Source organism: Triticum dicoccoides, chromosome 4B, assembly GCF_002162155.2.
Source record: "Triticum dicoccoides isolate Atlit2015 ecotype Zavitan chromosome 4B, WEW_v2.0, whole genome shotgun sequence".
NCBI lineage: Eukaryota > Viridiplantae > Streptophyta > Magnoliopsida > Poales > Poaceae > Triticum > Triticum dicoccoides.
Window position 1 is genome coordinate 507428589 of NC_041387.1, and position 11256 is coordinate 507439844.

Sequence of the window (11256 nt, forward strand, 5' to 3'; positions counted from 1 at the left end):
GGGGGGGGGGGCAGGGAGGGACGAAGGGGGGTGGGTGGCTGGGTGCTACGCGTCCGTCCGACACACACGACCACCACGAGACGACCCTGGTGTGCCTGGTGTGCCTACATTTGAGAATGCAAACGAATCTTCTTTCATTTGCAAACGAATCTGTATGTATTACCATGCCCGTGTTTTCCTTGCAATAATTAGTCATTCGAAACGAGATACTACTATAAATTAATTAATGAGGAGTTATTTGAAAAAAATCGAAATGGTATCCATGCTAACGTGGATTAGAGTGTGTGTCACATAATTAGTTATTTGAATTAGAGTGTGTGTCATGTGGCGATCTCCAATTCTAACGTGGATTTCCCATTTCACTGTATCCACACTAATTTTTTAATACAAATTCATATGTATATGATGAACACCATGGTAGTGAGAAAACTTTTGGATGGATTCAAACATATGACCTACAAAATAACACAACAATCGAGTCAATGTCAACTTTTCGAAACCTAGTATGGCACAAATTCGAAATAATTACCCGTATGCATGGTCCTCAGTTCAAATCTTACAATGTACACCGAATTGAAACATTGATATTAAGTCTCGTACTATCTACATTCAAATGTTGTTTTTAGCCCCCCCCCCCCTGCACACACGCTACATACTTCCTGTATCAGTCAATCTTCCTCTCCTAACCACCTTAGGAAGCTATCATTTTCCAACACACGTTCATTCTTTCTCTCCATGTTTCGATCTCTAACTCTCTCAACTACACAACCCCCCTTTTCCACTCCGTTCCCAAATGTATTTACCTAACACACCCGCCATTGCACCCCATGTTGATCTCTCTCTCTCCCTCTCTCTCTCACCCTATCGCGCTGTAACGCCCCGGATTCGATGCGCCAGGTGTCCGCTAGTTATTCGCAGTCGTTGCCATGTCATTTTCTTGCGTGTTGAATTTTGCCATGTCATCATGTGCATTTCATTTTGCATACGTGTTCGTTTCAGGCATCCAAGCATTTTCCCCGTTGTTTGTTTTGCAATCCGGCACTCCTATGCCCTCCAGCGTCCCCCTTTTGTCTCTCGTTGTGAGTGGGTGTTAAACATTCTCGGAATGGCCCGAGGTTTGCCAAGCGGCCTTGGTATAGCACCGGTAGACCGCCTGTCAAGTTTCGTGCCATTTGGAGGTCGTTTGGTACTCCAACGGTTAACCGCGTAGCCCGAACCCCCCCTTCTCTTTGCAGCCGAACACCCCTTCCAAAGTGGCCCAAAACCCATCCTAACCGCCTCCATGCTCTCGGTCGTTCGATCACGATCGTGTGGGTGAAAACCGTGCTCCATTTGGACTCTCCTAGCTCCCAGAAACTATAAATATGCCCCTCCCCCCGAAATTCATGGATAAATTCTTCCCCCGAAACCCTAGCCTCTTCCTCCTCCTGCCGCCGGACGTGTCCACCCCGGCTGAACACGTCCGCCCCGCTTCCCCCGGCCAACCGTGTGGTGCCACGTGGCCTCCCCGTCGCCTCCACCGTCGGGCCCGCCCGGCCCGCAGCCGGCCCGCGCACCACCGCCGCCACCTCCCGCGTGCCGCCCGGCTCCCGCGCCCGCGCGCCTCCCGCGTCCCGCCGGCATCCTCCGTCGCCATCCGGCCCGCCTCCGGCCAGCAAGCCGCCGGTGCCCCGCTCACTTGACCCCGCCGCCGTCCTCCGCCGTCTGCTGCCCCGGCCGCGCGCCTCATCGCCGGCACCGCGCCCGTTCGCCGCCGTCCCCGGCCGGATCCGGGACGGGACCGGCCGGATCCGCCTTCGCCGCGTCTCCCCGGCCTTCTCCCGCCTGCTCCGGCCTCCAACTCCGGCGAGGACCCTGGCCGTCCTCGTCAACCGCGATCCAGATCTGGAAATATGAAGGTTGACCCCGAGAACGCCCAAGTCCCCGAAATATTTTGACATTATCATGCCATGTTCATCGCATCATATCTTCTTGCATACTACTCCGTTTCGTGCGTGTAATATGTCAAATTGTTCACCTCAACAAGTACTTCATTTCTTTCCATTGCATCATGTTCATGTGAGTCCATCTTGATGCCTGAATCATCGTTGCAAGAGTGCTAGGTGATGTTGTCTGCTGTCTGTTAACAGAACTTGCTCATTTGTCATTTTTGCCATGATTGATGTGTGCATCCTATGAGGTTGATGTCTACATGTGATTTGAACTATGCCATGTTTTCTTTACAGAGGTGCTTACCATGTATTTTTGTGATCAATGTGGTGACTAGAAAAAGCATGCGAACTAGGCTTCGTGATGTTGCTGATTTTAGTCCCTGTTCTGCTGTTAATTTGATGCCATGTAAGCATGTTGCTACAGATAGATCCATGCATATTTTGAGATACTTCAGTAAGGATGTTTTGAACATATGGTTTTCCTCTATCCATTGATGCCCCTGTTTGCAATTATGGAGTAGTCTGGCATGTCATTTTCATGCCCTGCTTTTGCTACAAAATGTTTCCTGGCAGATTGTTTACATGTTATTCAATTTTGCCAAGGTTGTTGTAGTTGATCCTTGCATGCTATGAACTTGTTCTTGCCTTGGTTTGTTTCATAAACATGTCTTCTTGCTGATGCTATGCTTATCTTGTCATGAAATGACTTGTGGTGAGTGAATCAAGCTTGTTAAGTAGGGTATTTGCTGTTACTGTTTTGTTAGGCTGAATCTGTTATTTCGTGATGCTATGTAAACCTGCTGCTACAAGTCATTCTATGCATAATCTGGAGATGTTCACTAAGGGTGTTTTGTTATACATGTCATGCTCTATCCATCCATTCCCCTGGTTGCGTTTATAGCCTGCTGTAGCTTGTTTTAATCTTGCTCCAAAGTTGCTAAATAATGTTGCTGTCAGCCTGTTAACATTAAGTTCAGTTGTTGACATGATTGTTGCTAGTGTTCCATGCACCCTATGAACTTGCTATTGCCATGCTTAGCTTCATAAACATGCCTTCTTACTGTTGGTTGCCTTGCCATGCCATTTATTGCTCTGTGGTGAGTGGTACAAGCTCATCAACATGCCTACTTATCGTTGTTCCTGCCATGTTTGCATCTGTCATATAACTTGCTGTGTTTACATGGGTGCCATCATATCTTCTGATCCTTTTTGGCTCATGGTCAGTAAAGGACTTTTGTTCTATGAAATTAGTAGATTCATGCCATGCCTTTGTTTGCCATGATAAGTTCCTGTAACATGTTGTTTGATAGCTCTAAACATTGCAACCTGATGTTAATTTCTACAAAGTCTGAAACTGATATTATTTGCAATCTTGCCATGTGTGTTTGAGCATGTTCTAGTGATTTCTGGAGATAGCTGTGTTTATGTTTTGTTATGCTTTACCCGTACATCATGCCCATGCCTTTTGTTTTCATGTTGAGGTCCTGTATCATGTTGTTTTGATGCTTGCAATATGCCTAGTTGCTGTTTTGGACAGGTTGTTGGTATAACTTGTTTCATGTGTGTGTTGAACCGTTGCTCCGCTTTGAGCGTGCTCTATATGAAACTTTCTTGTTTTTGCATGTAGTTTCATATTTTCATGTTGCATCCTTGTTTTGAGGTGTTTTCTTGATGTTTGGGTGCATTTTGCATCAATGCCATGTTTAACTTATTTGCTCATATCTTCTAGGCCGTAGCTCCGAACTAAATGAACTTCATATGTAACTTGACTAGAATCTCGTGTAGATCATCTTGGTGCATCTTAACTTGCTGTTTAACAAATTGAACATAAGGTTTATTCAGATCTGGACCAATTTCGAAATATGCATATGAGGACTTACCGGAATTGTTATATGTTGTTCCCGGCCTCATTTAAACTTGCCTTGATGTGTTGTTCTTGTTTGCATCATCTCTTGCCATGAGTAGCTTCATGTAGCTTTGTCATGCATCATACTTGGTTGAGCATCATGTCTTGTCTATGTGTGGTGTGTTTACTATGTTGTGTGTTTCTTTTCGATAGTTCCTGTTTCGTTGCGATCGTGAGGATTCGTTCGTCTACGCTTGGTTCGGCTTCATCCGATCGTCTTCTTCATGGACCCGTTCTTCTTCCTAGCGGGATTTCAAGCAAGATGACCGCTACCCTGGATCTCACTACTATCATTGCTATGCTAGATGCTTCATTCTATCGCTTTTCTGTGCTACCTATCTTTTGCTCATCAAGCCTCCCAAATTGCCATGAACCTCTAACCTTTGACACCCTTCCTAGCAAACCATTGCTTGGCTATGTTACTGCTTTGCTCAGCCCCTCTTATAGTGTTGTTAGTTGCAGGTGAAGTTGAAGATTGCTCCATGGTGGACAGGATTTTGTTGGGATATCACAATATCTCTTATATTATTATTAATGCATCTATATACTTGGTAAAAGGTGGAAGACTTGGCCTTATGCCTGGTGTTTTGTTCCACTCTTGCCGCCCTAGTTTCTGTCATACCGGTGTTATGTTCCCGGTTTTGCTGTCCTTACGCGGTTGGGTGATTTATGGGACCCCCTTGACAGTTCGCTTTGAATAAAATTCCTCCAGCAAGGCCCAACCTTGGTTTTACCATTTGCCTCACCTAGCCCTTTTTCCCTTGGGAGTCGCGCTCTCGAGGGTCATCTTTATTTTACCCCCTGGGCCAGTGCTCCTCCGAGTGTTGGTCCAAACTAGAGCACCGTGCGGGACCATTCCTTGGCAACTTGGGTTATGTCGGTTCCTGTACGCTTCGCTCATCCGGTGTGCCCTGAGAACGAGATATGTGCAGCTCCTATCGGGATTTGTCGGCACATCCGGGCGGCTTTGCTGGTCTTGTTTTACCATTGTCGAAATGTCTTGTAAACTGGGATTCCGAGTCTGATCGGGTCTTCCTGGGAGAAGGTATATCCTTCATTGATCGCGAGATCTTATCATGGGCTAAGTTGGGACACCCCTGTAGGGTATAATCTTTCGAAAGCCGTGCCTGCGGTTATAGGCAGATGGGAATTTGTTAATGTCCGGTTGTAGATAACTTGACACCAGATACGAATTAAAACACATCAACCGTGTGTGTAGCCGTGATGGTCTCTTTTCGGCAGAGTCCAGGAAGTGAACACGGTTTTTGGGTTATGTTTGATGTAAGTAGGAGTTCAGGATCACTTCTTGATCATTGCTAGCTTCACGACCGTTCCGTTTGCTCTCTTCTCGCTCTTATTTGCGTATGTTAGCCACCATATATGTTTAGTCGCTGCTGCAACCTCACCACTTTACCCCTTCCTTTCCCTTTAAGCTTTGCTAGTCTTGATACCCATGGTAATGGGATTGCTGAGTCCTCGTGGCTCACAGATTACTACAACAACAGTTGCAGGTACATGTTATGTGATGATCATGACGCGAGAGCGATGCTTGCTTGCGTTGAGTTCTTTTGCTTCTTCGATCAGGGGATAGGTTCCAGGTCGGCAGCCTGGGCTAGCAGGGTGGATGTCATTTGAGTTTCTGTTTGTGTTTCATCCATAGTCGGATGATGATCTTATGTATGATGATGTTGTATTCGTGTGGCATTGTATGCCTCTTGTATGTATCCCCATCTATTATGTAATGTTGATGTAATGATATCCACCTTGCAAAAGCATTTCAATATGCGGTTCTATTCTTGGTGGGACCTTCGAGTCTCTTTAGGATAGTATCGCATATTGGGCGTGACACGCGCTACATACATGCATTTCCTATCTAGCCCCCAAACCTCTCGTGCACACGCACGCCCGTTGTCTATCTAGGTCACTCCCTCGAGACAGTCTCACTCTTTCTTCCGCACGGCAGGCCACACTCGCTCAATCTCGCTCTCTTTATCTGAGTCTCGTTTAACCTTGTTTTATTTCACACAAATGATATATCTCCCTGTTCGGGCCTCAATCGACACATTCTATACTCTCTCACACAGATTGTCTATCTAGGTCAGTCCATCCAAGGCGCCCCCACTCTTTCGACCTCATGGCGGGCCACACTCGCTCAATCTCTCTCTCTCTTTCTCTCTCTCTCCCTATCTCTCTCTCTCTCTTTGTATGTCTCGATTGACCTCGCTCTTTCTCGGACAAAAATGATATACCACCATGTTTGAGCCCAATTCGACCTATTCACACTGTATACTCTCTCACGCACATTGTCTATCTAGGTCACTCTCTCCAACCCGTCTCACTCTTTCGATTGCACGGCGCCTCTATGTGATCGATTGACCTTGCTTCCTCCCACACACAAAATATATCTACATGTCTGTGACTGGATCATCTATCAAGCTCTATCTTACAGCCCTCACCCTTGCCAAAAGCTCAATCAAACAATATCTCTCCAGAGCATATATATCTGTTCAATGAATGTCGGACCACACTCACTTTGTCTCTCTATCTATATGTCCTTTGATTGACCTCGCTTTCTCACGCCATATCTTCCACACATTGAAGCTACCTCTCCATCCCTCGCAAAGCCGGAGCTATTTACATTGCGAGGGACACTCCAACCTTGGATTAATTTGTGTAGGTATTTATTCTGGTCGGTTTAGATTATATTTTCATAGCATTCAGCCCACAACTACTCCAAACACCGTTGCAACCCCCGTAACTCCCCTAGTTGAATTCCCTCTGGCTCGGTCATCGCTCTCTTGCACGTCCTTTCTCACCTTCAACGTCGCACCATGGTATTATTGCAAAAAACTTTGTTGTTCTCTTTAATTATTATAAATAAGCTACAAAACTACACACCGATAGTCCACTTGGAATGGAACAAATTTCGACCCACAAATTAAAGTGCTATAAACTACACACCAAGGGGCCCACATGTCATGAAACAAATTTGGACCCATATACAAATTAAAAAATAAAGGACGAGGATCGAACATGCGACCAGGGCCTTCAAGCCGCACGTCAATAGGCAACATACGTAGAACAACAATGTTTGTTGTACCCCCTTTGTTCACATAATGTTTTTATATTACCACAGCCTATTTAATGGATAACATGTAATATTATTTTTAGTACATTAGTGGGACCGGCTCATTAGCACGTTCTACTTCGCCTTCACTTAGTGGTGGGTTCCATGTGTGGTCTCTCTCTCTCCTCCCCTTCTGCGTTTAGATGCACGGGCAAACACGAAGAACTCGCGGGCGATGGTGCCGTTGACCATATCTGGACACGTCCACAAGTTACGACACCAGTTTCACGTACTAGTAGCACTCGTCAGTGTGTACGTGCAATGCACGTTAATTTGGAAGTATATTAACTGCATGCGGATATTAAGTAGGATATTATTTGCGTGTTATTATGTGATTAGCACTATTTTTGGCATGAAATTAACTGCATGCTAAACGTGTCGAGCGCTCGACATTGAAGCAGTCTAGGTCGTTCGATGACAAGGAATACATGTGGCTTGATGACGTTTTATATTTAATTTGATACGGCTCTAGCAGAACATTCAATTGATCAAACCATAGATTTCATTCAGTCTGACTCCGACTTTAAATTATACGACGATCGATCTAAAATAAACGGAAATGATAAACGTTCGGATTTTAAGAATGGCAATCTGAACGTTTTTCATGGCAAATTTAGATTACACGGCGGCAGCGGGGGCATCTTGCGGTGGGAAGTGGCTCCTCTGTCGTGCTCTGTGTATCGTCGGGCCACTGACCGACGGCGACGACGATGTCTTGCACCATTGTTGGTGTACTCCTGGACGTTGGCCTAGCTTCAAGGAAGGCCAGAATGTTCTAGACTTGAGAGCGAGTCAACTGCCGGGAGGAGGCGACTGGTGTTGGTGCAAGGAAGCGGTTGATACGTCTCCAACGTATCTATAATTTTTGATTGTTCCATGCTATTATATTACCTATTTTGGATGTTTATGGGCTTTATTTTACACATTTATATCATTTTTGGGACTAACCTACTAATCGGAGGCCCGGCCCGTATTGCTGTTTTTTTGCCTATTTCAGTATTTCGAAGAAAAGGAATATCAAACGGAGTCCAAACGGAATGAAACCTTCGGGAGCGTGATTTTTGGAACGAACCTGGTCCGGAGAACTTGGAGTGCAAGCCAAGAAGCAGCCGAGGCGACCACGAGATAGGAGGGCGCGCCCACCCCTCATGAGCACGCCCCCCCTGTCTCGTGGACCCCTCGAGCGGCCACCGACGTACTTCTTCCTCCTATATAAGCCTACATACCCCAAAAACATCCAGGGAGCCACCAAAGAAATATTTCCGCCAACGTAACCTTCTGTATCCGTGAGATCCCATCTTGGAGCCGTCGCCGGCGTTCTGCCGGAGGGGGAATCCACCACGGAGGGCTTCTACATCAACACCATAGCCCTTCCGATGAGTTGTGAGTAGTTTACCACAGACCTTCGGGTCTATAGTTATTAGCTTGATGGCTTCTTCTCTCTTTTTGGATCTCAATACAATGTTCTCCCCCTCTCTTGTGGAGATCTATTTGATGTAAACTCTTTTTGCGGTGTGTTTGTTGAGATCCGATGAATTGTGAGTTTATAATCAAGTTTATCTATGAATAATATTTGAATCTTCTCTGAATTCTTTTATGTATGATTGAGTTATCTTTGCAAGTCTCTTCGAATTATCAGTTTGGTTTGGCCTACTAGATTGATCTTTCTTGCCATGGGAAAAGTGCTTAGCTTTGGGTTCAATCTTGCGGTGTCCTTACCCAATGACAGAAAGGGTTGCAAGGCCCGTATTGTATTGTTGCCATCGAGGATAAAAAGATGGGGTTTATATCATATTGCTTGAGTTTATCCCTCTACATCATGTCCTCTTTCTTAATGTGTTACTCTGTTCTTATGAACTTAATACTCTAGATGCATGCTGGATAGCGGCCGATGTGTGGAGTAATAGTAGTAGATGCAGGCAGGAGTCAGTCTACTTGTCATCGACGTGATGCCTATATACATGATCATGCCTAGATAATCTCATAATTATTCGCTTTTCTATCAATTGCTCGACAGTAATTTGTTCACCCACCGTAATACTTATGCTATCTCGAGAGAAGCCTCTAGCGAAACCTATGCCCCCCGGGTCTATCTTTTATCATATAAGCTTTCAATCTACTTTTATTTGCATCTTTATTTTCTGCATCTATATTATAAAATACCAAAAATATATTTATCTTATCATATTATCTCTATCAGATCTCACTTTCGCAAGTGGCCGTGAAGGGATTGACAACCCCTTTATCGCATTGGTTGCGAGTTCTTTGTTTGTTTGTGTAGGTTCGTGGGACTTGTGAGGAGCCTCCTACTGGATTGATACCTTGGTTCTCAAAAACTGAGGGAAATACTTAAGCTACTATGCTGCATCACCCTTTCCGTTTCAAGGAAAACCAATGCAAGCTCAAGATGTAGCAAGAAGGATTTCTGGCGCCGTTGCCGGGGAGGTCTTCGCTCAAGTCAAGACATACCAAGTACCCATCACAAACTCATCTCCCTCGCATTTACATTATTTGCCATTTGCCTCTCGTTTTCCTCTCCCCCACTTCACCCTTGCCATTTTATTCGCCCTCTCTTTCCCAATCCCTCTCTCTCACTTGCCTTTTTCCGTTTGCTTGTGTGCATGTTTGTCCTTATGGCTTTGCCTAAAAGTACCAACCTCCTTCTTAAAAGGATGGAAGAGATTGAAACGAACATTAGAAGCTTTATGACTTTGCAAATTGAGCATAATAATTTCTTCATAAAAGAGCTTAAAGAACAAAGAGATTTTTTGGGTTTTATGAATAAGGAGCTTGATGATACGGGTAAAGAATTTTATGGTGTGAATTCTCAAATTACCCGGCTTGAGAAGGCTATAGCCAAAATTTCTAATAAGCAAGCCACCTTAGTCAATAACATGGCTGCCAAACCAAAAAAGGTAGATGAAAATAATGATGAAGATCTTAAAGTTATTGATGTGTCCCCTATTAGATCCTTGTTTTGCAATATGAATCTTGATAATAATGGGACTGGAAGTGAATCAACTTTTGTTAAAAAGCGTTCCGATAATTTGGAGTTTCTAGATCTTGATGCTAAATTTGGTAAAAGTGCAATTGGAGAGGTCAAAACTTTAAATAGTATTGAACCCACTATCTCGTATTACAAGGAATTTGATTATGATAATTGTTCTTTAGACATTTGTATTTCCTTGTTGCAACCCGTTGTTAATTCTCCTCATGCTTATAGTCAAAATAAATCCTTTACCAATCATATTGTTGATGCCTTGATGCAATCTTTTGATGAAAAACTTAATTTGGAAGTTTCTATACCTAGAAAACTTAATGATGAATGGGAACCTACTATAAAGATTAAAATGAAAGATTATGAGTGTTTTGCTTTGTGTGATTTGGGTGCTAGTGTTTCCACGATTCCGAAAATTTTATGTGATATTCTAGGTTTCCACGATCTTGATGATTGCTCTTTAAATTTGCACCTTGCGGATTCCACCATTAAAAAGCCAATGGGAAGGATCAATGATGTCCTAATTGTTGCAAATAGAAATTTGGTGCCCGTAGATTTTATCGTTCTTGATATAGAGTGCAATCTTTCTTGCCCTATTACTCTTGGTAGACCTTTCCTTAGAACGATTGGTGTGATTATTGATATGAAGGAAGGGAATATTAGATTCCAATTTCCATTAAAGAAAGGCATGGAGAACTTTCCAAGAAAGAAAGTCAAATTACCTTATGAATCTATCATGCGATCTACCTATGAATCAAGTGCCAAAGATGGCACTACGTAGATCTATCCTCGCTTTTATGCCTAGCTAGGGGCGTTAAACGATAGCGCTAGTTGGGAGGCAACCCAATTTTCTTCGTGTTCTTTGTTTTTGTTCCTGTTTAGTAATAAATTTGGCATCTATTTTATGTTTAGATGTGTTTTCATGTTTTATTTAGTGTTTGTGCCAAGTAGAACCTATAGGATAACCTATGATATGAGTTGATTTGATTCTGCTGAAAAACAGAAACTCTGCGCTCATGAGAAAAAATTCAATATATCACAGAAACGTGATTTTGCATTGATTCTTTTTGCTTATGATCAATAGAAAAATGGTTTAGGACTTCCTATTTTGGTAGGATTTTTGAGGTTCCAGAAGTTTGCGTTAGTTACAGATTGCTACAGAATGTTCTGTTTTTGACAGATTCTGCCTTTCGTGTGTTGTTTGCTTATTTTGATGCATCTATGGCTAGTATGTAAGGGTATGAACCATAGAGAACTTGGAATACAGTAGGTTTAACACCAATTTAAATAAAAA